This window comes from Chlorocebus sabaeus, chromosome 17 (assembly GCF_047675955.1).
Source record: "Chlorocebus sabaeus isolate Y175 chromosome 17, mChlSab1.0.hap1, whole genome shotgun sequence".
Lineage (NCBI taxonomy): Eukaryota > Metazoa > Chordata > Mammalia > Primates > Cercopithecidae > Chlorocebus > Chlorocebus sabaeus.
Genome location: NC_132920.1, coordinates 28,493,006 through 28,514,134, shown reverse-complemented (window position 1 = coordinate 28,514,134; position 21,129 = coordinate 28,493,006). Strand labels below are relative to the sequence as shown.

General features: G+C 43.0%; 4 non-coding genes and 1 pseudogene across 4 annotated transcripts; 4 read left to right on the top strand and 1 right to left on the bottom strand.

Moving 5' to 3' along the window:
• Positions 1 to 1,775: 1,775 nt before the first annotated feature.
• Positions 1,776 to 1,847, top strand: TRNAA-AGC (transfer RNA alanine (anticodon AGC)). The gene has a single exon. It is a non-coding gene; the product is annotated as a tRNA-Ala (tRNA).
• Positions 1,848 to 6,288: 4,441 nt separating this feature from the next.
• TRNAF-GAA (transfer RNA phenylalanine (anticodon GAA)) lies at positions 6,289 to 6,361 on the top strand. Its single transcript has one exon. It is a non-coding gene; the product is annotated as a tRNA-Phe (tRNA).
• A 4,911-nt stretch (positions 6,362 to 11,272) lies between these two features.
• TRNAA-UGC (transfer RNA alanine (anticodon UGC)) lies at positions 11,273 to 11,344 on the top strand. The gene has a single exon. It is a non-coding gene; the product is annotated as a tRNA-Ala (tRNA).
• A 5,187-nt stretch (positions 11,345 to 16,531) lies between these two features.
• LOC103221908 (pantothenate kinase 3 pseudogene) lies at positions 16,532 to 16,950 on the bottom strand (annotated as a pseudogene).
• A 638-nt stretch (positions 16,951 to 17,588) lies between these two features.
• On the top strand, positions 17,589 to 17,660 carry TRNAA-AGC (transfer RNA alanine (anticodon AGC)). Its single transcript has one exon. It is a non-coding gene; the product is annotated as a tRNA-Ala (tRNA).
• The last annotated feature ends 3,469 nt before the right edge of the window (positions 17,661 to 21,129 follow it).

Sequence of the window (21,129 nt, the reverse complement as noted above, 5' to 3'; positions counted from 1 at the left end):
TTTAAAAAAGCTTTTTGGTTTGAAATTATTTCAAGCCTACAGAAAAGTTGCAAAAATAATACAAAGAACTACTATACACACGTTACTCAGATTTAGCAATTCCCGATATTTTGCCACAATGATTCTCCTCTCTCTTTACGCCTAAATACACACACACACTATTATTTTTCTCATGGACTTTATTTTTATTTATTTATTGAGACAGGTCTTGCCCTCTTGTCCAGGCTGGAGTGCAGTGGTGCGATCTCGGCTCACTGCAATCTCTGCCTCCGGGTTCAAGCGATTCTCCTATCTCTGCTTCCCAAGTAGCCGGGATTAGAGGCATGCACCACCACGCCAGGCCAGTTTTTGTATTTTTAATAAAGACGGAGCTTCACCATGTTGGCCAGGTGGTTCTGGAACTCCTAACCTCTGCCCGCCTCGGTCTCCCGAAGTGCTGGGATTACAGGTGCGAGCTATCCCTGCGCTTCTGTGTTCTTTTAAATCATCCCCATCATTCTGGCACAGCAAGATATCTTAGGTTCATCTTGTAGTTTTCCTGGCACAGTCCTGGAATCAGTGTAGTTGACAATGGTAGCTACTTTCTATTAGTATCTCTGGTTCCTTTTAGTAGAGAACGGTATTTGAAAATCAAAATATAGAGTTATCTTGCTCATTGTTTCTCAGGTATTTCTTCCAGGCCCAGTTAGCAGACAGATCTGTAGGGAAAATGTACTTTTTTTTTTCTTTTTTCTTTTTTCTCTTGAGACAGAGTCTCACTCAGTCGCCCAGGCTGGGTGCAGGGGCGCGATCTTGGCTCGCTGCAACGTCCTTCTCCCGAATTCAAGCGATTATCCTGCCTCAGCCTCCCGAATAGCTGGGACTACAGGCGCGGCCCCCACACCCGGCAAAGTTTTGTCTTTTTAGTAGATACGGGGTTTTGCCATGTTGGCCAGGCTGTTTTCGATTTCTGACCTGAAAGAAGTGATCCACACGTCTCAGCCTCCCGAAGTGTTGAGATTACTAGCGCGAGCCACTGCACCCGGCTATGTATAATTTCATACTGATGCCTCCAATTCCCATTAACACCAACAGGACTATTCTTTACCTTCTTTTTCTTACAGTGACAGCCTGGTTCCAACAACACACACACTCTCACACACTCATTTTCCCAATCCTAAAATTCACACAAAATCTCAGAATTCCTACAGCTTTAGCTCTACAAAAAATAACCCTCATACATAGAGTTTAAGATTTCTTTCCTCTTCTTTTTGTGCTTACAATTAAACAACGAACTGTGTAAAGCATTTTCTTAAATCAGTTATTTCAATGGGGTTACATTATTGTTTCACAATGCAGTTTTAATTTGCGTCTATTTGTATTGAATTTTAGGGTATTTTCACACACACTTGAGTCAGTTTTATTTTTTGACTATGTGAGACTAACATGCTTCCAAGAGTCAAAAGAACACGGAATATTGTAATCAGAAAATTTGCAAGAGAATATTGTATGCCAGGACACACTCAAATGACTGAATGGAAGTATGCTCCAGGAAATCTGACGCGATGAGGAGCCCACCTTAGGGTGAGTTGATCTTGGGCTGACCACAAATCAGGAACAGTGCCTTTATTTGTACTACTAAGCTGCCTTTCTTTTGGTGTAGCGGGTCCTAAGACAGGAAACGCTTCCTGTAGGAAATTAAGAGTGGAATTGGAAACATAAAGATTGTCAAGACAGAGCCCAGACTCAGACAGTAATAGTCATGAAAGTATTCCCTGAAAAGCAGCTTTTGCGGAGGGGGTATAGCTCAGTGGTAGAGCGCGTGCTTAGCATGCACGAGGTCCTGGGTTCAATCCCCAGTACCTCCAGGTTTTCTTTTCTTCCCCGGGCACCAGTAAGAAGCGGTCCACGATATTCCCCAACTTTAAAATTTTCTGTCTGTCAAGGTGAATTGTGTTGGCATTTTTCTGTCATACATAGAGGTGACTCGTGTTTATTCCTTTGAATCTATTTGCTGCTTAGGGTTATCCACTTATATTTTCTAAGCAGTCCACCAGTTACTAACATGGACCACGCACGAGGGAAGCAAGTAGTATTCCTGGCCACAAAGCAGATTTCTAGTTGTAAATGAAATCATCAGGAACCATAGAACTGTGCGGCCCAAGTCTGATTTCAGATCGGAAGCTAAAAGCCTCAAGTCCTTTTCTGTTTCTTTTTCTAACTCCCTCTAACTAGGTTGCAGAAGCCCTACAAGCTTTCACTAAACGATTACACGGCCAGTGGTTGACGATTTGATGTGCTGGTGGTCACTTTTTCCATTAGAGACTCACATAGTTTGAAACTTACTATTTAACTACAAACACAGGGCAAATGATGAAAAGATAGTCACCTCAGCTGAAATTTGGTGGAAGTAAAAAGTACTTCTCTGGGTCCTCTGAGGAAGTTTCTGGTCTGAGATGCTAACATTCTGAACTCCAGGAACCAAGATCAGTATAGGAGAAAGCTCATTTTGTTGTTTTTCATACATAAAAGTAATGAACGTTTATTCTCCCAAGCCCAACGGATCCTTTTCTACCTCATTGTACTTACTCTCCGGAAATAATCTCCTTCTAAGCTAGGAAACAACCCATATCTCCAGATTAGAGCTCTTTTTAGAGTTTCGGATTCTGGCGTTACAGTACTAAGCAGAAATCCACAGGGAAATACTCTGCAAGCATGTTAATACTAACTTGTTAAAAGAAAATCTGCTTTTATTTTCAGCTTTATTTCATGCCAACAAAGGGGGAAAAAAATAAGTTACTAAACACCCAGAAGGCAGAAAAGCGACCTCTCTCCATCTGCAGGAGCCAAGCAAGCGTGTCGGCTTCTGTATGCATCCTTTCTTTTACTCACTTTCTAAACGCTGTAACGGTCCACCATCTACCAGGGGGTCACAAGTCATCGCTAAACTCATTCTGAGGTCAGCCCACTCGACTTGTGAGGGGTTCACTTATATTGCCTCTGCACCTGTAATAGGACTAAGAAGACGGTGGCTGCACTCTTAGTTAACACCGGGTGTACCGCGACTTCGTCTTGCTGCAGCCGCTGTGCAGCTCTGCAGAGTCCTGAGCCAAGAGCTGGACGTGAGGAGTAAAGGAGCTCGTTGCAAACTCCAGGAAGAGTTTCTTTAGGGTGAAGTTGGCTTTCGATTGGCTTTATTCTAAGAGATATATGTGGAGCAAACAAACGGAAACTTTCTTTCTCATCTTTTGCATTTCAAGCAAAAACTAATAAAATTAGATGTTTCCACTGTCATGCAAGCTGCCGGTAGATCCCACTTCTAATTCTCAACACAGGCACTCAGGAAGTCGGGAAATCCCTGCAACTCCCTCAGAAGCTACGGTATCAGCGGTTCTTGAAGCGCAAACCAAAACCCAGCATCACTCCAAAGAGCTCAGCCGGTCTGTTGAACGACGGAAATAACGGAGAGGCGCTCGTGAAGGGGTACGGCCTGGGCAAAACGAACCAGGTTTCCTTCCTGGTCGAGCCTACCTCCCTAGGGACACCTCTCTTCCCTCATGGCCAGAGGAAGCGACGGAAAGATGTGGCGCTTAGATTCACTCTACGATCCCGTCCATCCAAATCCGAACCATCTTAAGGATGTTTTTCCTTGCCCTCAATCTCTCTCTCCCTTTTGTGTTTTTCTTCCTCCACTTCACGGCAGCCCGCCTTTTCCCTCTCTCCGCCAGTTGGCGCTCGGCTCCTCTTCACCTTCCCTACCGTTTACTTCTGAATGAACTTTTCACAACAGTGCAGAGCAGTCCTAGAACCGTTTACACATATTTTAAGCAGTGTTGAGATTTATATGTAGCTGCTGTTTAAATTTCCACATCACTTTCCATTATTTCCCTCTCTATATGTTCAACTTTAAACATTTCTGCAGCATAGGCTAAGGCTGAACCCAGCTGGGAAGAGACCTGAGGCGGCAGGGATAAACCTAGCGGAACGTTGTTTCCTGTCTGAGAAGACTCGGACCTTACACGCGGGAGGAAAAAACAAAGCCTGTAAGAGAACATATTTTTTTTAAAATTTTATTTATTTATGTTTTAGGAAATAATCCAATCATCCAAAAAAAATTTTTTTTGGGAACGAAGTTTCTCTCTTGTTGCCAGGTTGGAGCGCAGTGGCACGATCTCGGGTCACTGCAACCTCTGCCTCCCGGGTTCAAGCGATTCTCCTGCCTCAGCCTTCTGAGTAGCTGGGATTACAGGCACCTACCACCACGCCCGGCTAATTTTTGAATATTTAGTAGAGACAGGGTTTCACCATGTTGACCAGGCCGGTCTTGAACTTCTGACCTCAGGTGATCTACCCGCCTCGGCCTCCCAAAGTGCTGGGATTACAGGCATAAGCCACCACGCCCGGCCTTAAAAACAATTTCTTATTGACCCTTCCATCAAATTTTGGCTAAAACTGAAGGCCTCGACTCTTTCAGAATAGGAGACTCAGTTTGAAAACTGTCCAGACATAGAGAGTGTTTTATTAAAATTCAGTTTGCAAGTAATTATTGGCCACAGCAATTCTCTCATTCCAGAGAGAAGTGTTTCTGAAATTCTGTAAAAGTCTTAAATTGTTTTTATTTGGCAAGAGGATTCCAATGTCTTGACACTTTTGAATTGATATAAAATTTTTAGGCTGAGGTGGGGGAACTGATTGAGGCAGCAGGTGAAAGTTGCAGTGAGAGGAGATTACCACTGCATTCCAGTCTGGTAGAGTGGGACACTGTCAAAATAAAAATAAATAAAATCTCATGATCACAGATGTGTATGTAAAAAGCATTTTTTAAAATGTTTATTTATTTATTTATTTATTTTGAGACGAAGTCTTGCTTTGTCGACCAGGCTGGAGTGTAGTGGTGTGATCTCGGCTCACTGCAACCTCCGTCTCCTGGATTCAAGCGATTCCGTAGCGGGACTTCAGGAGCGCGCCTCGATGCCGGGCTAATTTTTGTGTTTTCAGTAGAGACAACATGGGGTTTCACCATGTTGGATAGGCTAGTCTCGAACTTCTGACCTCAGGTGATCTGCCCGCCTTGGCCTCCCAAAGTGCTGGGATTACAGGCGTGAGCCACCGCACCCAGGCGGAAAAAAACAATACTTATGCATCAATGTGCAGACCACAATTCTTTGAACCCTAAGGCATAGGCCGGGAACGGTGGCTCACGCCTGTAATCCTAGCGCTTTGCGAGGCCGAGGCGAGACCAGACTGATCAACAAGGTGAAACCTCGTCTCTACTAATAATACAAAAAATGTAGCTGGGCATGGTGGCGCGCGCCTGTAATCCCGCCTACTGGAAGAGACTGAGTCGGGAGAACGGCTTGAACCTGGAAGATGGAGGTTGCAGTGAGTTCAGATCGCGCCACTGCACTCTAGCCCGGGCGACAGAGCAAGCGAGACTCCGTCTCAAAACAAAGAAACAAAGAAACAAACATATTATACTTTCCATTTTCACTCCCTGGGTCTCCGTGCCAACCAAGGTGGATGTGTGAGCAGAAGACTGGTAAAAGAAAGAAAATAGAAAAAAAGAACTGCTTCGCTCAGGATGTCTTTTTTCGGAAGCTATAAGCCCACTACCATGTTAACGTGTCCAATAATTCCTTTATGCCTTGTCATTGAAGAGCAAGTCAGAAAAAGAAAAGCCCAAAAAAGAGAAAAGTAGGCCGGGCGCGGTGGCTCACGCCTGTAATTCCAGCACTTTGGCAGGCCGAGGCGGGCGGATCACGAGGTCAGGAGATCGAGACCATCCTGGCTAATACGGAGAAAATACAAAAAATTAGCCAGGCGTGGTGGTGGGCGCCTATAGTCCCAGCTATTTGGGAGGCTGACGCAGAAGAACGGCATGAACCCGGGAGGCGGAGCTTGCAGTGAGCCGGAATCGCGCCACTGCACTCCAGCCTGGGGGACAGAGCGAGACTCCGTCCCAAAAATAAATAAATAAATAAAATAAAAAATAAAAAAAGTAAAAGCCGAGATAATTTCATTTTGAATTCCTTAGTTTTCTGAGGAGTGTTTTACACGGTGACCAAGCATGGGAATATCTTCCTGATTTGACCAATTCCTCGCCTTTTCTTTCCCGTCTTTTGCTGGGGAAAATTGGATCCTATTTCACACATAAATTGCAGCAGAACTTGTATTTTTGGGATGTAGGGAAGGTGAGTGAATGACCGGTGATATTGAAGACAACAGAATTAGGCATTGGAAGATACACTGACCTTACAAATGGCAGTTTCTGTATTTTGAAGAAATGACAAAAGGAACTTTCGTGGAGCAGCCGAAATAGCTCAGTTGGGAGAGCGTTAGACTGAAGATCTAAAGGTCCCTGGTTCAATCCCGGGTTTCGGCAGATGCCTTTTTGGCTTTAGCATGTCATTCCCTTAACACAGCACTTGCTCACCAATCCCAGAGGTCTATATATAACTCCACTTCTTTTTGCTGTTTTCTGAAAATTCCATAAAGGTAATGAACATAGATATATATATATTTGTAACACTCCACTGAAGACTTCCATGAGGTGTTAACTGACAGGATGTAAATTATTTAAAGCCTTAAACCTAGGAAGTTATTACTTTTAAAACCTAAGAAATTCCAATATGCTATATGCTGTGGCACTTACAATTCATTTCTGACTTGATGTTATTTATGTGTGTTGGACGGAGGTGTTTTAAATCACAAGAAATGTGAAGAAACCTGTAGAAGAAGAACTATTATACTGTATGAGTGCATATATGTGGTGGTGGTATATTCAAGAAACATTTTGCAATTAGAAAAACCTGGGTTTGTACCTTGAGTCAACTCCATAGCTCTGCAGTTAAACTGCTGGAAAAATAACTTTTGTTTTGTTTTGTTTTGTTTGAGGCAGGGTCTCACTCTGTCACCCATGCTGGAGTGCAGTGGTATGATCACAGCTCACTGCAGCCTCAGCCTCCCTGGACTCAAGTGATCCTCCCATGTCAGCCTCCTGAGTAGCTGAGACTACAGAAATGCAACAACAAGCCTGGCCTTTTTTTTTTTTTTTTTTTTTTTTTTTTGAATTTTTTGGTGGAAACTGGGTTTCACCGTGTTGCCCTGGCTCTTTCGCCCTGGCTCTTCTCGAAATCGTGGCCCACCTCTGCCTCCCACTGTGCTGGGATTACAGGCTGGAGCCACCACACCAGGCCTAATTACAGGAATAGTCTAAGTTTTCTTACTGACAGGACATTTCTTTCAACTGGCACCCTTGTCTACAATTTCCAAATCTTAGCTTATTTCTGTGTTGGTATCCAGGAAAGAACAAAAATAAATATTTCTATATGAATTATTCTGTCAGACATTCATGAGGGGTCCTGGAATACTGAAAATGAAAGCAAATGGGCAGCAAAATCATCAAGAATCAGGTGCATGTGCCCCATTTTACCTTTTTCACTTCAACTTTTCTGTTGAAATGCTGTGTTGGGGATAATGGGTCTTCCCCCTGCCCTTTTTTTTCTTTCAAATTGCTGTTTCATTTTCAGAGCTATTTCCCCCTTACTCCCGCATACTGTGTGAGGAGACAATAATCTACAGTACTTCAACATCAGAACTGCAGCAAGGTGAAAAAGGAAAATTAGTACCAAATGAGAAGCAACCTCAAGGTGGGAACATTGACTGCACAGAAACTGGGAATCAGATACTTTATCCTTTAGGTAACTGAGGCTTTCTCAACTCAGAAGCTTGTGTTTTATTTCGTTAAGAAATATTTGATTACACAAATGGTAGTACTGAATGTTTTCTTGCCTAACACAGTAATGATTCCTTTACATTCTGTTGAAATGGAAGTTCTAGGGTAATTCCCAGCATGATTTTTCTCCTATTCAATAGCTTAAAAATGCGGCTAATAATAATTATGTAAAATGGAATGTTGTAAAGATCTAAGGAGATTATGCATAGAAATGCATTCTGTCGAGAACACTCAAAGCATGAATGAAACTTAATTACTCGGAGACCATGCTCCATGCTCTCTGGCTCTGGGAATCTCCCAGAATCACATTTAAAGAGATAACATCATCTCTAGACAATACTGTCCAACAAAAGATAATACAAGTCTTCTACTTTATCTTTTGGGATAAGAATAATTAAAAAATTACAAATCATAAATGCGAATCACTTTTGTAGTTTTATATTTTCTAGTAGTCACATTAAAAAAAACAGGCAATATTTATTCTATATCTTTTTTTTTTTTTTTTTTTTTTTTTGAGACGCAGTTTCGCTTTTGTTGCCCAGGCTGGAGTGCAGTGGTGCGATCTCGGCTCACCGCAACCTCCGCCACCTGGGTTCAAGCGATTCTCCTGCCTCAGCTTTCCGAGTAGCTGGGATTACAGGCGTACGCTACCACCCCGGTCAATTTTTTTTTGTTTGTTTTGTTTTGTTTTTTGAGACGGAGTCTCGCTCTGTCGCCCAGGCTGGAGTGCAGTGGCGCGCTCTGCAAGCTCCGCCTCCCGGGTTCACGCCATTCTCCTGCCTCAGCCTCTTGAGTAGCTGGGACTACAGGCGCCTGCCACCACGCCTGGCTACTTTTTTGTATTTTTTAGTAGAGACGGAGTTTCACTGCGTTAACCAGAATGGTCTCGATCTCCTGACCTCGTGATCCGCCCGCCTCGGCCTCCCAAAGTGCTGAGATTACAGGCCTGAGCCACCTCGCCCGGCCTTAATTTTGTAGTTTTAGTAGAGACGAGGTTTCTCCATATTGGTCAGGCTGGTCTTGAACTTCCGATCTCAGATGATCCGCCCGCCTCGGTCTCCTAAGGTGCTGGGATTACAGGCGTGAGCCACCGTGCCTGGCCTCTATATAATTTTTTAAAAATTTCAACTTTTATTTTAGATTCAGGGGGTACATGTGCAAGATCGTTACATGGGTATATTGCGTGATGCTGGGGTTGGGGTAGGATTAATCCCATCACCCGGGTAGTGAGCATAGTATCCAATAGCTAGCTTTTCAAGCCTTTCCCGGCTACTCTTTCCGTCTTTTATGTCCAGTTTTAATAATATATGTAAATCGCCTTGTATAACAAAAACATTATTTTAAGTAATCCATCTTAAAATTATAAGTGAGTTATTTTATATTAAAAATGATATTGCATCTTTGAAATCCGGTATATATTTTATACTTACGACACGTCTTACCTCGGACTGGGCAATTTCATGCATTCAGTAGCCAATGTGGCTAATGGTAACCATATTGGACAGTGCAGATTTAAACAGATACTTTATATGTTTTTAGGTTTTAGGAGTATGTATGACATGAGGGTGTTCTGCCTTCAAAATTGAATGTTTAATTCCTCAGAGGAATGCTGTGTTAAACAAGCTCATCCTACAGATTATATGCAAAAAAAAAAAAGTATTTTGATCATGTTGGTAGATAGTCTGAAGATAGATATGGAGATTTAATCATTTCAAATTCCCCCCTTTTATGTGGCAAACAAAAAAGCATACCTTCTTATTATGAATCCCCAAGAATCTGATAGATAACCAGATTTCTTTGGGTGTGACATGACATAAGGATGAAGGAGAGTTTCTGCAAACTGTCCTAATATTGCTTTTACGGCATCAAAGAGTCAAGATAATCCTCCCCGGTATTTACATGCACACACACAGAGACGCAGACAGGCAGACACACACGCATGAATACACATCAATTTTGTGTGTAACGCTTCTCTAGTCTCTCATTCAGTGAAATCTATTACTCGGTGTTTCCTATTTTTATTCTAGAAATCCCATCAGTCAACTGAAAAGACAAGTCTGGCATACAACTTGCGATCTGCCAATTTTAAAATGGATCAATGTTATTTTATTAACATTGGCAAAGGTTCATATATGGGCAAACCACAATGAGAAAGAGTTAACAGTCACTAGAAATTTCGTTCCTGGAAATGGGTTTTCTTCTCATCTTCTTATATAGTTCAAAGAACCCAGTCTCACCATGATAAGTCCCAAGATTCGAGAACTATTTAGGAGCAAACTTGTTTGTTGCCTACAAATATCACGAATAGGTTTCTAATTCCCATATCTCAAAGTACACATTTTAGTCTTTATTCACCTCCATGTAATGTGCCTACTACTACTAACGCTTACAAATCCCAGGCTGGAGATGGAGTTAATTGCCTGAGTTCTCTGTGTAATATCCTCACAAGTGTGCCCCACAGATATTTTAAATTTAGCATGAGCCAAACTAACTCATATTCTCCATCTTTCAATCTTTCTCCCGTTCCTAAAAGAGTTGTTAAAACCTCTCTCTTTCTGCACCTGCTTGTCTTTGGCAATAGCATGTTTGTTTTTCTGAACTACTCTTCAATCCTATTTCTATTTGTCTTTCGTCTTACTCTCATAATTCAACCCTCCTCTCCACCCCCAAAGCTGTTTTTCATTTATGCCTTACGAATTCCCTCCCCTCCCCTCACCTCCCATCTCCTTTTCTCTCTCTCTCCTTTCCTTCCTTCCCTCCCTACCTCTGTCTTTCTCCTTCCTTCCTTCCTTCCTTCCTTCCTTCCTTCCTTCCTTCCTTCCTTCCTTCCTTCCTTCTTTCCTTCCTACTTTCTTTCCTTCCTTCTTTCCCTCTTATCTGCCCTCCCCCCCGCTTACTCCCTCATCCCACTTTCTCTTGCTTGCTTGCTTGCCTTTCTCGCTCCGTTGCCCGGGCTCGAGGGTAGTGGCGTAATCATAGCTCCCTACAATCACCAACTCCCGAGCTCAAGCCATCCTCCCGCCTCAACCTCTGGAGTAGCTGTGAGTACAGGCCTAAGACACCACACCAGATAGGGACCCTTATGAAAACATGCTGAGTGCCTCGCTCTCAGGTTTTCTTCTGATTATGGCTTTCCTCCATCAAATCTTACCTTTGATATTCCGACTGAGTAAACAACAAATATGAAGCATTTTAGGCAGGGAAAGGCTGAATTTCAATGGCTTTCTGTCATATCTGGAAGAAATCAAAAGAAACGAAAACCAGAACTTGATTCTTGCCAAGCATAATAGAAGGAGACCCGAAGAACTCAATGTCTTGAAGCCACAATGGAAACTTCTTGTGGTTATTATCTGACACTTTTCTATCTTTTGTTTTTCGTTTCAAGCCCTACACAGCATTCTAAAGAATCTGTATCCCCCATTAGTACCAAATATCTCCTGCTCAGAGTAGCTCTCCACGCTCTATAGTACTGACCACTACTACCAGCATACTCACGGAGAGTGTCAGGATACGAAAGTCACCTCCTGGAAATTATTACAAACAGGCCTTTTTAGCAAGGGGGGTGTAGCTCAGTGGTAGAGCGCATGCTTTGCATGTATGAGGCCTCGGGTTCGATCCCCGACACCTCCAAGTGATGGTTTCACTCTGGCAGTTTTCAAGCAAGTCTTCTGCCTCACATTTTTCTATCCTATTTCTGCACATATAGAGTAAAAGACGGGCGGATCACGAGGTCAGGAGATCGAGACCATCCTGGCTAACACGGTGAAACCCCGTCTCTACTAAAAAAATACAAAAAAAACTAGCCGGGTGAGATGGCGGGCGCCTGTAGTCCCAGCTACTCGGGAGGCTGAGGCAGGAGAATGGCGTAAACCCGGGAGGCGGAGCTTGCAGTGAGCTGAGATCCGGCCACTGCACTCCAGCCTGGGCGACAGAGCAAGACTCCGTCTCAAAAAAAAAAAAAAAAAAAAAAAAAAAAAAAAAAAAATGTACTCCAGTGCATTGCCTTGAACTATCTCCAACCTCTATGCTGTGAGCCTCAACATCACATAAGACGATTGCGACAGCAGAAGGAAGACAAAAAAGTAACGAGGGGGAAAGAAGAACGGGATAGCAACAGGGGTCTCTTGAACCCAAACAAAAGCGTGCACATTCACAGGCGGCTCGCGTTGGCTCCCAGGCGGCTCGCGTTGGCTCCCATTTTGTTTTGTTTTGTTTTTGGGTTTTTTTTGAGACAGAGTTTTGCTCCCGTTGCCCAGGCTAGAGTGCAGTGGCACAATCTCAGCCCACTGCAACCTCCGTCTTCCGGTTTCAAGCGATTCTCCTGCCTTAGCCTCCCAAGCAGCTGGGATTACAGGCGCCCGCCACCACGCCCAGCTAATTTTTTCATATTTTTAGTAGAGACGGTTTCGCCATGTTGGTCAGGGTGGTCTTGCACTGCTGACCTCGTGATCCACCCGCCTCGGCCTCCCAAAGTGCTGGAATTACAGGCATAAGCCACCGCACCTGGCTTTCCATTTTGTACTGTGATTAAAGAGACGCAAAGACGAAAAGGGGGTGAGTATGTTTTTGTTTGTTTTCTGGGCCAAAGAACAGAACGAAAGCATCCGTCCGCTGATTTCTCCACCAGTCTCTCCCTGTCCACCTGCACAGGGACACAAGTGCGATCCAATACTGAGACAAGGACTGCTGTGGCTCTCTAGCCGCTTGAAATAGGAGTGGAAGGACGCTGGATGACCGAACAAAGACTGTCGGGGAATTAGAGGCCTTCAACTTGAGAGAAACAGAAACCAATATGGATCAACATTCGTACTGATATTCCATGAGACTGATTCATATTCATATTCCTGTATTTCCTCAGTCACTGCAATATTGCCTGGGAACTTCTGGTAACAGAAAACGGAGGCCCATATGAAAAAAACAGGAAACGGTTTTCTGTCACAATGGAAAATACATGCAGAGTAAAAGGTAAGTAGATCGCAATCGTGTTGGGCACTTCCTCCGGTGGAAAAAAACAAACAAACATTTCATGTTCTTTCTCGATCCATCTGATTACAACTGCTTTTTTTTTGAAAAGGGAACTCCCAAGAAATTTTATGCATTCATGGTACCTGTTAAGGGTTTCCAACGGTGTACAGTTTCAAAACTGCTGTTCTCTCTGTACACATTTATTTATTGTTGAATTAAAGTGTCTTTGAGAGGCAAGAAACTACAATGTTTGTTCCCAGTCCACCAGCTTAACACTCTATCAGGCTAGCATGTCTTTACTTCTTGATTCTTTTGTCCAGTGAAAATATCTATAACTAGCATCCAGGAGGAATACTGTCTAGTGAAACCTGCTTAGCTGAGGACTGGCTGTGTGTGTGACCCCAGGCCAATCATGTGTTTGTTTTGAGATACATTTTTTGGAGGAAGGTAATTCACACATGCCATGTATTTTCTTTTTGTTTCATACTTTTTCTTTTTTAATTTCCTGGCATCCATTGGTTCTCTCCAGGCAAACAGTGGCATGCCAGTCACAGTGGACACTGCATGGGAGAGCAAGGAGTGGTGAATTAGGGTGCTGCAAGCAGAATGCTAAATTCCAGGCCCAACCTCAGATCTATTGAATCAGAACTGCTGAGTGTGGCGCTCAGTCTCCCGTGTTTGAATAAGCCCTCAAGTGACTCTGATGTTAAAGTTTGAGAAGCACTGTTCTAGAGGTTTAAGAAGGAGGTCCCAGGATCAGGCACCAGCTGAGGGGCAAGATTTGTTCCTGGGGTTCCTTGCCTATTCTCAATCAAAAACTTAAACCACGTGGGAAAGCCAGTGGGGTTTGTAGTTGCATTATGTCAGGGGTGGGGTTGGATTTACCATCTCTTTTTTGTTTGTTTGTTTGTTTGTTTGTTTTTGAGAGGGAGTCTTTCTCTGTCACCCAGGCTGGAGTGCAGTGGTGAAATCTTGGCTCACTGCAACCTCCGCCTCCCGGGTTCAAGTGGTTCTGCCTCAGTCTCCTGAGTATCTGGAATCACAGGTGCCTGCCACCATGCCCAGCTAATTTTTGTATTTTTCGTAGAGACAGGGTTTTGACATGTTGGTCAGGCTGGTCTCAAACTCCTGACCTCAAGTGATCTGCCCACCTCAGCCTCCCAAAGTGCTGGGATTACAGGGGTGATCCCACCACGCCGGCCTATGCTTTTCTTTTATAGGTAGGGAGGGCTAGGCAAAATTTTGTATTTCTCTACTAAAAATACAAAAATTAGCCAGGCGTGGTGTTGCACCTGTAATCCCAGCTACTCAGGAGGCTGAGGCAGAGAATCGCTTGAACTCAGGAGGCAGAGGTTGCAGTGAGCCAAGATTGTGCCATTGCACTCCAGCCTGGGCGACAGAGCAAGACTCCATCTCAAAAAGAAAAAAAAGAAAGAAAAAAGAAAAGCAAAAAGAAAAGTGTTTTCTGTTTGATTTTCAGATGCTTAGATTGCTGAGTGCTCTCCTATTGCAATAGTCTTTCTTTTGAATATTATCTCTTCTTTTTTTAGCTTGGATTTGTCTTTATATGACAGTGATAGACAAGCTTGTGTTTTGCATTTTTGAGGCCCTGGGTTCAACTCTGTGTACTTTTATTTTTTACTTTTCTCTGACTCACTCCTCAAAGAACTCTGATTCAACTCTTTCAATTTTCTTTCTTTCATTTCTTCTATCTTCTCCCTTCTCTTTCTTTCTTCCCTTCTCTCTCTTTCTCTCCTTTTTTTCTTTCTTTTTCTCTCATTTCTTGATCAAATAAAAAGTAAAAACAGGCCAGGTACGGTGGTGCATGCCTGTAATCCCAGTACTTTGGGAGGCAGAGGCAGGTGGATCAACTGAGGTCAGGAGTTTGAGACTAGCCTGACCAACAAGGTAAAACCCTATCTCTACTAAATACAAATAATTAGCTGGGCGTGGTGTCACATACATGTAATCGCAGCTACTTGGGAGGCTGAGGCAGGAGAATCGCTTAAACCCAGGAGGCGGAGGTTGCAGTGAGCCGAGATTGAGCAATTACATTGTAGCCTGGTCAACAAGAGGGAAGAAACTCAAAAAAAAAAAAAAAAAAAAAAAAAAAGAAGAAGAAAAAGTAAAGACATGACCCAATTAGTTGCCTTTAATGCTCTCCTATTTGCATTTCCTATTTCCAGCCTCAGCATCACCCAAAGCAAATGACACAGCAGGAAAGAGTAAGAGGAAGAGAAGAACCAGCTTTACAAGATCTCTGGATCATGTTTCCATGTCAACTGCAAAATTATTTGCCTTGCCCTAGATCCAAAAGATTTTCTTCCATGTTTTTTCCTAAAAGTTTTATACTTTCACGTTTTACGTTTACATCCTTGATCTATTCTGAGTTCATTTTTGTGTAAGGCATAATGTTGACATTCTTTTAACATTTTTTTTAATTAAAAAACAATTTTTTTTTTGATAGCCGGGAGTGGTGGCAGGTGCCTGTAATCCCAGCTACTCGGGAGGCTGAAGCAGGAGAATCACTTGAACCCAGGAGGCGGCAGAGGTTGCAGTGAGCCGAGATCATGCCATTGCACTCCAGCCTGGGCAACAGAGCAAGACTCCGTCTCAAAAAAAAAGATAGTGAGACAGAGTCTTGTTCTGTGGTCCAGGCTGGAGTGCAGTGGTAGTATCATTGCTCACTGCAGTCTCAACCTCTAGGGCCCCAGTGACCCTCCCACCTCAGTCTCCCTGAGTATCTGGAACCACAGGCGCAAGACCACTATGACCAGCTTTTTTTTTTTTTTTTTTTTTGGTAGAGGCAGGATCATCCTTTTTTGCTCAGGCTGATCTGCAACTCCTGGGCTCAAGCAATCCTCCCGCCTCAGTCTTCCAAAGTGTTGTTGAGGCTACAGTCATGAGCCAGGGGGCCCAGACTTGCTTCCTCCCTTTCTTATACAATAACATAAAAATACAACAATGTAATACAATAGTCTTGAAATCAAGTTGACTGTTTCTTCCCCTTATATTTTTATTCTTAATGATTATTTTAGCTATTCTAATTCCTTTAACTTCCTACATACATTTTAGAATAATCGTGTCTATATTAATAAAAATCTTGCTTGGATTTTGATAAGAATTTCGTTAAACCTATATGTCAATTTGAGAAGAACTGCCATCTTTACCATGTTGAGTTTTGCAAACTGTTAACCCTGTACATCTCTCCATTTATTTAGTTTTTGTTGTTGTTGTTGTTGTATTTTTGGTTTTTTAAAACTTATTTCATCAGCATTGTGTACATTACATTGTGTACGCTTCTTTTTTTTTAACGGAGTCTTGCTCTATAGCCCAGGCTGGAGTGCAATGGCGTGATTCGGCTCACTGCAACCTCTGCTTCCTGGGTTCAAGTGATTCTCCCACCTCAGACTCCTGAGTAGCTGGGATTACAGGCATCTGCCATCATGCCTGGCTAAGTTTTGTATATCTGTAGAGATGAGGTTTTGCCATGTTGGCCAGGCTGGTCTTGAACTCCTGACCTCAGGAGATCCAACTGCCTTGGCCTCCCAAAGTGCTGGGATTACAGGCTGGAGGCACCACGCCCACCTTACATTGCACTGTGTCTTTTTCAGCATTATTCAGGTTTTGTTAGATTTACATCTAAGTATTTCTTTTTTGTTAGAAATTATACACGTTACTGTCTTTTTAAAATTATTATTTTTTTCACGTTACTAAGTTCTCTCCTTTAACATGGCAATATTCAGCAGCTTACGCTACTCTTTTATCCTTTGGTTCCCGGTGACAAACAATGCAGTAATAATGCCTCTGGTTTCAGTTCCTCTTGGATGACATTTATTAGCAGAGAGAGAGAGAGACCTGGTGCTTTAGCTGAAATTTGTCAGCCCAAGAAGTGCACTAACTGCTCCAAAGTATCCCTCAGGTTCTAGAAACAATGCTTGCAGTTGACCTTTTGACCAGAAACCCAGTGCATATGCCAAAAGTTTCATTGAAAGGGTACTGACATGTAAAACGTTTCCAACAAAGACAACTCTGTTTATTTCCTCATTAACAGCACACATTCGTGCCACAGAATCAAAGCTATTGGTGATAGTAACTAAAGTAGCTCTTGCCAGATCTTCTTTACTAACAGATTCTCTCTTCTCCTTATAAATCATAGTCCTAAAACTAGATGTTGCAGTCCAACCTGGCAAACCAAATCTTTCATGATCTCCTCCATAAATATCACAGGACAGCTTGTCAGCTTGTGTGCTGTCACCTTTGGATGCCATTTCAAGAGCCTCTTCAAAACTTTCACAGCCATACAATAAACTGCATAAACCCAGAAAGGTACCCTCTCCAAGGCTTGTCGTAGTCACTTGTTTGTAGTTGTCTTTGAAATGGACTGCTAAAATACTGACTCCTGAGCCAATGCTCACTACAAGCAGTGGATAGGGATCATCCAGGTTAAAAGGCATCTTTTGGCATCGCTGAGGTTCTGGGCATTAGCTAAATAACAGCACTCTGTTTGTCCATTGAAACTGACAGAGTCTATACACAGCAAACGCTTTATAAGACAGTCAAGTTCATCCAAGTGGAGGTTTCCAATTGTGCGAAAATCTTTTTCAAACTTGCAGGCACCACCTCCTATAGCACATAGCACCGTTTGCAATGTTGACAAGTTTTTATCTCTTCCCATTTGGATAAAAGTAGACAGGTCCTGGGTTGGAAAACTGATAAAATGCAAGTCCCCTCTTTGGCCGAAAAGTGTTAAATCTTTCAGTTCAAGGTGTACATCCCGAATGCCGGAGGATCCATATGTAGGGAATTAACAGTGGAATTGGAAACATATAATGATTATCCTGACACAGAGGGCAGACTCAGATATTGGCGGTCACCAAAGTGTTTTCTGAAGCATTAGAGTCATCAAGGGGGTATAGCTCAGTGGTAGAGCGCGTGCTTAGCATGCACGAGGCCCTGGGTTCAATCCCCAGTACCTCCAGGGTTCGTTTTCTTCCCCGGGACACCAGTAAGAAGCGGTCCATGACATTCCCCAACTTTAAAATTTTCTGTCTGTCAAGGTGAATTGTGTTGGTCTCTGCATTTCTCTCTCATACAGAGGGTGATTCGTGTTCACTTGAGGTTATTTGCTGCTTAGTATTATTCTCCTATTCTTCGTAAACAGACCCATCAATCATTAACATGGACCACGCACGGGGGGAAGCAAGTAGCATTCCTGGTCATCCAGCTGATTTCTAACTGTAAATGAAATCATCAGAAACCGTAGAACTGTGCGGCCCAAGTCTGATTTCTGATCAGAAGCTAAAAGGCTCAAGTCCTTTTCTGTTTCTTTTTCCAACTCCCCCTAACCAAGTTGCAGAAGCCCTACAAGATTTCACTAAAAGATTACACTGCCAGGGGTTGATGATTTGATGTGTGGTGGTCACTTTTTCCATTGGAGACCCACAAACTCTGAAACTTAAACTATTTAACTACAAACACACAGCAAATGACAAACAGATAGCATTCACCTCAGCTGAAATTTGGTGGAAGTAAAAAGCACTTCTCTGGGTCCTCTGAGGAAGCTTCTGGTCTGAGATGCTAACACTGAACTCCAGGAACCAAGATCAGGATAGGAGAAAGCTCATTTTGTTGTTTTACATAAATAAAAGTAATGAACATTTATTCTTCTAATCCCAAAGGATCCTTTTGTACCTCACTGTACTTACTCTCCAGGATTGACCTCCTTCTAAGCTAGGGAACAACCCATACCTCCAGATTAGAGCTCTTTGTGGTATCACCGGGCTAAGTAGAAGTCCTCAGGGAAATTTTCTGCAAGCATGTTAATACTGTCTTGTTAAAAGAAAATCTGCTTTTATTTTCAGCTCTATTTCATGCCAACAAAGGAAATAAAAAATAAGTTACTAAACACCCAGAAGGGAGAAAAGCGACTTTTCTCTCTCTCTCCATCTGCAGAAGCCAAGCAATTATGTGGGCTTCTGTATGCATCCTTTCTTTTTATTTTTTTTTTTTTTGAGACGGAGTCTCGCTGTGTTGCCCAGGCTGGAGTGCAGTGGCGCGATCTTGGCTCACTGCAAGCTCCGCCTCCCGGGTTCACGCCATTCTCCTCCCTCAGCCTTCGGAGTAGGTGGGACTACAGGCGCCCGCCACCACGCCCTGCTACCTTTTTGTATTTTTAGTAGAGACGGGGTTTCACCGTGTTAGCCAGGATGGTCTCCATCTCCTGACCTCGTCATCCGCCCGCCTCGGCCTCCCAAAGTGCTGGGATTACAGGGATGAGCCACCGCGCCCGGCCTGCATCCTTTCTTTTACTCACTTTCCAAACGCTGTGACGGCCACCATCTATCAAGCCATCGCTAAAGTCAATCTGAGGTCAACCCACTCGACTTGTGAGGGATTCATCTATACTGCCTCTGCACCTGTAATAGGACTAAAGAGGCGGTGACTGCACACGTAGTTAACACCAATTGTACCGCGACTCCGCCTTTCCGCAGCCGCTCTCCAGCTCTTTAGAGTCCTTTTGAGTCAGGCTGGACGTGAGGCATAAAAGAGATCGTTGCAAACGCCAGGAGGAGTTTCTTCAGGGTGAAGTTAACTTTCAATCGGCTTCATTCTAAGAGAAATATGTGGAGCAAACAAACGGAAACTTGTTTTTTCATCTTTTGCATTTCAAGCAAAAACTAATAAAATTAGATGTTACCACCGTCAGGCTCAGTTTCGAAGCTGCCAGTAGATTCCGCTTCTAACTTTAAACGCAGGCACGCAGGAAATCGGGAAATCCCTGCAGCTCCCTCAGAAGCTACAGTATCAGCGGTTCCTGAAGCGCAAACCAAAATCCAACATCCCTTGCTCCTCCAAAGAGCTCAGCCGGTCTGTTGAGCGACGGAAATAGCGGAGAGTTGCTCTTGAAGCCGTGACAGCCTGGCCGAAACGAACCAGGTCCCCTTCCTTGTCGAGCCTACCTCCCTAGAGACAAAAAAAGTACCTCTCTTCCTTCATATCCAGAGAAAGCGACGGAGGAATGTAGCGCTTAGACTCACTCTACCATCCCGTCCATCCAAGTCCTAATAATCTTGAGGATGCGACAGCGAGACTCCGTCTCAAAACAAAACAACCCTAGAGAAGAGAGAGAATGTGCTGGAGGATAGGAAGTATCTAGGAGAACCTTTTTTTTTTTTTTTTTTTAAATTTAAATTTAAGCCTTCATTTATATAAAATAAAATGCATGAAACCTATTCAGTTTATGGCTTACTATATATATAACCAAAACTCAGACCAAGATACTGAATTTTTCAGCAACCAACATCTGCCTTTTGCCTCATTTCAATTATTCTACCTCTCTGACGTCCACCTCCATAGATTATTTTCCTTATGCTTTAAATAATATAAGTGGGATCATATAATATCATCGTATTTTGGGCTGCTACAAAATCACCAAGACTGGTAATTTGTAACCAACAGAAACTTATTTCCTTCCTTCCTTCCTGGTAATTTGAAACGAACAGAAACTTCCTTCCTTCCTTCCCTCCTTTCCTCCCTCTTTCTTTTCTTTTCTTTTCTTTCAACAGAGTTTCACTCTTGTTGCCCAGGCTGGAGCCATCTTGGCTCACTGCAACCTAAGCCTCTGGATTCAAGCGATTCTCCTGTCCCAACTTCCTGGGTAGCTGGGATTACAGGCGAGTGCCACCACACCTGGCTAATTTTTCTGTGTTTTTAGTAGAGATGGGGTTTCACCATGTTTGCCAGGCTGGTCTTGGACTCCTGACCTCAGGTGATCCATCCACTTTGGCCTCCCAAAATGCTGTGATTACAGGAAACAGCCACCGTGCCAGGCCCAGAAACTTATTTTCTCACAGTTCTGGAGGCTGGGAAGTCCAAGATCAAGGCACTGGCTCTGGTGTCTGGTGATGGCCTTTTTGTTGTGTCCTCACATGGCAGAAAACTGAGGGCAATAGAGAGATGAATTTCCTTTGTCAAGTCTTATTATAAGGGTACCTAATATTATTCATGAGGAAGGAACCCTCATGGCTTAATCTTCTTAAAGGCCCTATCTCTTGATAATTATCACATGGTGACACCTAAGCTTTGGAGGGGACACTTTCAAACCATAGCAAATCTGTACTCATCTGTGTATGGATTCTTTTACTCAATTTCTGTGAAAAAAAAAATTAGATTCATTGTCGATATATTGTTGCTAGTAACAGTAGTTATTTTTTATTGCTCTAGAGTGTTCCATTGTCTGAATACTGTACATCATGATTTATTCATTTTACTGTCCAAGTACATTTGCAGCACCCCTAGTTTTTGGTTGAAATGTTTAATGCTGCTGTAAATGTTCTGATACATGTCCTTCAAGGGAAATGCTCATGTACTTCTCTTGGGCATAAATGTAACTGTCTAGTTTTGGGTCACAGGTTTTATATATATATTTAGTTTTAGTTGATATTTTC